This window comes from Ambystoma mexicanum, chromosome 8, assembly GCF_040938575.1.
Source record: "Ambystoma mexicanum isolate Mex_15411 chromosome 8, UKY_AmexF1_1, whole genome shotgun sequence".
Taxonomy (NCBI): Eukaryota; Metazoa; Chordata; class Amphibia; order Caudata; family Ambystomatidae; genus Ambystoma; species Ambystoma mexicanum.
Window position 1 is genome coordinate 368,194,743 of NC_090929.1, and position 5,261 is coordinate 368,200,003.

Below are 5,261 nucleotides of genomic sequence, written 5' to 3' on the forward strand. Positions count from 1 at the left end.
TACATTGGGCAATGACCTTTTGAATTAGCAGGAGGTGGAACATGAACGATTTAGGGTATCCACAAATAAGGAGAACCTAGAAGTTTGGGCACGGCTTCCTCATACATCTACAATTGTGCCATCCATACACCATAGTCAGGCATATTTTTGCTTGCTTTCCTGGAACACTAGAGGCTATAACAGTTTTTTAGCTAACGGAATAGCCGAGGACATTGTGATCGATCACAATATTAAGATGCTGCAGGGGGTCTGGTGAGAGAAACACCCTATTTAGGCGGTTACACCTGTATTCTTAAGCTAGCAATTAAAGGACTGGGAGGCTGCACTAAGGGTGGTTTGCCAATAGCAGAATACAACCTCCGCAAGCTGAAATAATTGTGTGAGAATGCAAGTGTAATTATTAGATGGCTATAATATTGAATTGGACTATTGATTATTATTCATCCTCCTGCGGGGAAAGTACCTGATTATAATATAACTAATCATCTAATGTTAAAACTTGAGTGGGTGACTGTTAAACATGCCTAGAGCCTGTGTCCTTAACAACTAGATTGTGTGATATCACATATTCCCCTCTTTGTCCACTCGATTCGTCACCATGGACTTGTCGATACATTTACTCTATGACTTTGTCACTTGGTGATTAGTAGATTAGGAATGCACATAGCTATATTGGCTTGACTCGCCAGTTCAATACCTCTTTTTAGTACAGAGATGCGGCCACCTGAGATACCCCCCCATGGAATTGTCATTTATATTGATGCGAGATGGGGGCACCCCGCGAATCCTTTTGGTTTCGCGGTGGTGCCCCCACTCGCATCCCAGAGTAATCAATTTCTGTTTGAGTGCTTTCCTCTACATATTTAATATAGAGACCCCGCTACATGGGTTACATTGATTCCAAGGTGCTCTTACCTATTACTCTATGGAGCTCCTCTCTCTGCGATGAGTGGCCCACACCAATATGGCGGATTTCCCGGCTGGCCCAACGCGCATGCGTGGGGTTACCGGGACAACAACTAATGCCTACCGTAGTGGAGCCGCTACGCTTACAGCGGTCGGCTCACTCGGTGTTTATCTGCAACCTAGGTAGGTCTTTAGACTCCGTTTGGACGGCGCACCTGCGTCTGCACTTTTTTGCACCCGCCTTTTTACACTTGGCGTGATGCATTGAACTTCATGTATCTCGTAGCGAGATACCAGGCTGGCGCTCCTATATACATTTAATATCTGTTTCTATCCCCTCGGTGGATAGCTTAGACATAGCTCGTTGAGAAAACTTTGTTATGACCATCTAGATGACTCACGACTGTTTGGTCTGATCATTACTCTGTTACTATTCCTTATAGGGTGTCCCGGCCGCATTCTGTCACTTCCCGGCCTCCGGCGCATTACAGCTGTTGACTGGGTCTGAATTGGAACTTTATCAGCCTCAGATTGAGGTTAGTACCCATTACCTCTCTACTTATTTCGGTTCAAAATTATATCAGTTAACCTCACTGATTAGCTTAAATGGTAATGTTTATTCTTTTGAATTCCCCGCAGGAAAGGCTTTTAGAACGCATTTAACAATCACTACCCTACTACATACAGGAACAGTGAAGTCCCCACCCTGAAGATGGATCATTCGATCCGAAACGCGTTGGTTACCTATGTCACCTATTAAAAGGGGCTTCCCTGAATGGTGTTACTTCACAATACAAAACCCCAAGAGTGAACTTATTGCTGTTTGTTAAATTTATATCGCTGGTTTACAATTGGTTAATGAAATGTATACATGTCCCTTTGAACATTTACAGGATGTGAATAATAATGCTAGGCTTTGAGCTACTTGCTTTCTGCTTTTGTTGCATTTATGTACCTTTACAAACCAGGATATACTCTGTTTGTTAATTGGAATGAGAATTCCTGGATGCTTCACCATTGTCTGAATAATTCTTTTGTACATTGTTCATTTGTTTGAAAAAACAGACCTTGAGAGGTCTATTAAAAAGTATCAAAAAGTATTGGTCAGCACCAGATCTGTATAATTGGTTACATAAGTGATCTTACATGCCCGATTTACCCTTTATTGATGTTATGTATTTTCTATTTTGTAATTTGTTAAAGTCAAGACTCAATTAACACTCTTTCCACATGAGAGTATCAATTGATCAACTAAGAGTCAACATTTAACTCCCGAACGAAGATTCGGTAGGAGTGCATTTGGGCTTACTGCCTAGCAATAGGTAGTTTAGGTTGTTTTGACTGTTAAACATGCCTCAGGCATAATTCTCATTGTTGGTGATTTTAATTCAAGATGCTCCCGCAACCATAACATTGATGAACACATGCAAATGGGCCAATCTGACATAATTCCCAGGGAAATAACTAAACAAAAATGATTTAATAAATTGAGCACATTATGGGCAGAATGATTCCATGATTGGGGTCTTGCTATGCTAAATGGCAGAACAATGGGGGAATATCCCATGGTCGTGGTGAAATTGGAAAACTTTCCCGAACACAGACGATATCTTTGCCACCTGAAGGATATTTAATGTAGCATTGAAGCCGAAAATTACAACAAGTGAAGCAAGCGATCACACATTTGTATCTTAATACTTGACGATGTGAGTGGTAAAGGCACTGTTTTGCTGTGCGTTGGTATTGTGGATGTAAATGCTGTGTGGATGTAATTGTCCGATGCAAATGTGGTAAAATAAATGGGTTAATTTCTTAAAGAAGGAGAGATTATACTTTTAAAAATTATGAGGGAAATTTCTGGACTGAGCTGACCATTTTCTGTGGGGTGATTAGAAAGTACACTGAGCACTCTGGGGCAAAGCAGGTTAAGATAGGTGTTAGATATAAAGGGCAACCTGCCAACAATTTTGAAACTTTGAACTGGGAAAGAAAAAGAGAAATGCTTTATGCCCTTAAGAGTCGCCATAAACGTATGCGCGGTTTGGGATCTAAAAAGAACTTACAATCAAATCCATGGCAAATGGCCGCAGTTGTTGGGCATTTTGCATTAAAAGAAGACACCGTTATGTTAAACTATCGATAGGCACACAAATTCACTATTACATCCAATTTCGGGCACTGTCTGGAAAATCTTCTTTGGGAAATGATTTGTGCCCACTAGTAAGCCTGGAGATCTATACAGGCTTCGAACCTTCCAAATTGGTCGGGCTCTTTCTCTGAGTTTGACATCATTGAAGTTGTTTCAAAATTTCAAAAACTCCAGTGCCTCTGGCCAGGAGGGCTAAAAGCGAACCCAATTGTGTGCGTAGATTGTTTGACGGTACTATTTGACAAAATCATGAACATATTTACTTTTCCCTCCTCCTGGAATCAAGCATTATGTCAGGGATGGCACTCAATTAAGAGTGACACAGGACACCCAAAAAGGGTTTGGGTGGTTGTGCCTAAATAAAGTGGACAGAGAAGCACACACACAGCTGAAAGGAAAGAGAACGAAGAGTAGGCAAGAGTAGCAAGGAAAGGTACAGAATGAATTCCCTCTTGGGGTGTATGCAGATATAGGAAAAGAGTATTCCACAAACCTTAGGAAATACTCAAGCCTTCTGCACAGTTTGCTATAACAGAGGCCCACGCTGTTTGCTCATGACTTGGAACAGCAGCTATGGGTGTCTGTAATGTAGAAACGAGACAAGGGAAGGGGCAGAGGTTGACTGATGGGAACCAACAGACAAGCTCTGTACAAAAGGGTCTACAAACAGGACAAGAGAAGATACTTACAGACAAATCCAGGAAAAGGAGGTTGATAGCAAACTAGCAGAAGGAAATGAAGGGAAAGTCGTGTAACAGGATAGGATAGCAGAGGACAGTAAGGAACAAGGTTGAGAGCTCAGAGGAGCAGGAAAGCAATGAGCAAGCCCACAGGAGTAGGGCTGTAAGGTAGAAAGCCCAGAGGGAAAGGGCTTAGGGCAGCAGAGTAAAGCAAGCTGCATGGCAAGGAACCCAGAAGGGCCGGGCAGCAAGGAGTGAGCCCTGAGGGGCAGGGCCGCTGACCGTAGAAGGTTGCAGAGGACTGTAGAGGGCTGCTAGGCTGAGAACCCAGCGGAAAAAGGTAGGTAGTAAGCAGCGGAGCGTGATCAGCTGCAAAGTAGGAAGCCCAGAGGACAAGGGCAGTAGGCAGCCGGAGTGAGGCAGGCTGCAGAGCAGGGAGCCCAGAGGACAAGGGCTGAGACTGGAAAGCAGCAGAGCGTGATCAGCTGCAATGTAGAAAGCCCGGTAGGGCAAGGGCGGAGGCTGGAAGGCAGCAGAGCGTGATCGGCTGCAATGTGGAGAGCCCGGCAGGGCAAGGGCGGAGGCTGGAAGGCAGCAGAGCGTGATCGGCTGCAATGTGGAGAGCCCGGCAGGCCAAGGGCGGAGGCTGGAAGGCAGCAGAGCGTGATCAGCTGCAATGTAGAAAGCCCGGTAGGGTAAGGGCGGAGGCTGGAAGGCAGCAGAGTGTGAACGGCTGCAATGTGGAGAGCCCGGAGGAGCAGGGCTGTGAGGAAGAGAGCCTGGAAGGCTATGGCTGTAGGCAGCGAAGAGTAACAGGCTGCAAGGCAGGGAGCCCAGAGGAGCTGGACTGAGGCAGGGAGCCCAGAAGGCTAGGGCTGTAGGCAGCAGGGTGTAGCAAGCTGCAAGGCAGGGTCCAAGCAGGAGTGATGGTAAACAGCATACAAAGATCCGTAGAAAGACACGAAAGGTGGAGGAAGGTCTCTCAATGCAAGAGGCTGAGCCACTGCAGGCAGCAGCCTTTTATACTGCCTAGCCCAGCACAGAGTCAGGCTAATTGGTTGCACCTGGCTAAGCACACCTGCAGACAATCGGCCACCTCCTTCTCTGTTCCTGAGTTGGTAGAAGCAAAGCCAATCCCTAGGGCTTCTGGGGGGTGTAGTTCCTTTGATGACCAATAGGAACAGCCAGGAATCGATGCTTAAAGCCAAGTGCATTGTGGTATGCGTAGTTTGTTGGAAAAAATAATAAAGCACCAAAGTCTCGCAAATGGGAAATAAAGTCCCCAAAGTAAATTTAGATTGATCCAAGAGTCTGTTGTAAATAAATGATAAACAAATAGTCCATATTGAGCGCAAATGGATGCGCCCATGGCGCAGGCATGACAGTATGCCCCTCTCCAGGCCCCTCTCCAGGCTCCCTGAAGACCGACCTACAAGAAGAATGTCTGTCACACCGTACAAGAGTCTTAATCCAAAAAGGCACATCATGAAGCACCAGAAACGGTTTAAGGTTGCAAGGTGAGAGTC

At 45.2% G+C, this 5,261-nt stretch overlaps 1 long non-coding RNA gene across 1 annotated transcript; it reads left to right on the forward strand.

Moving 5' to 3' along the window:
• Positions 1-1,264: 1,264 nt before the first annotated feature.
• LOC138473594 (uncharacterized) lies at positions 1,265-2,006 on the forward strand. The gene is made up of 2 exons (XR_011268803.1): positions 1,265-1,442; positions 1,546-2,006. It is a non-coding gene; the product is annotated as an uncharacterized lncRNA (long non-coding RNA).
• Positions 2,007-5,261: the final 3,255 nt, after the last annotated feature.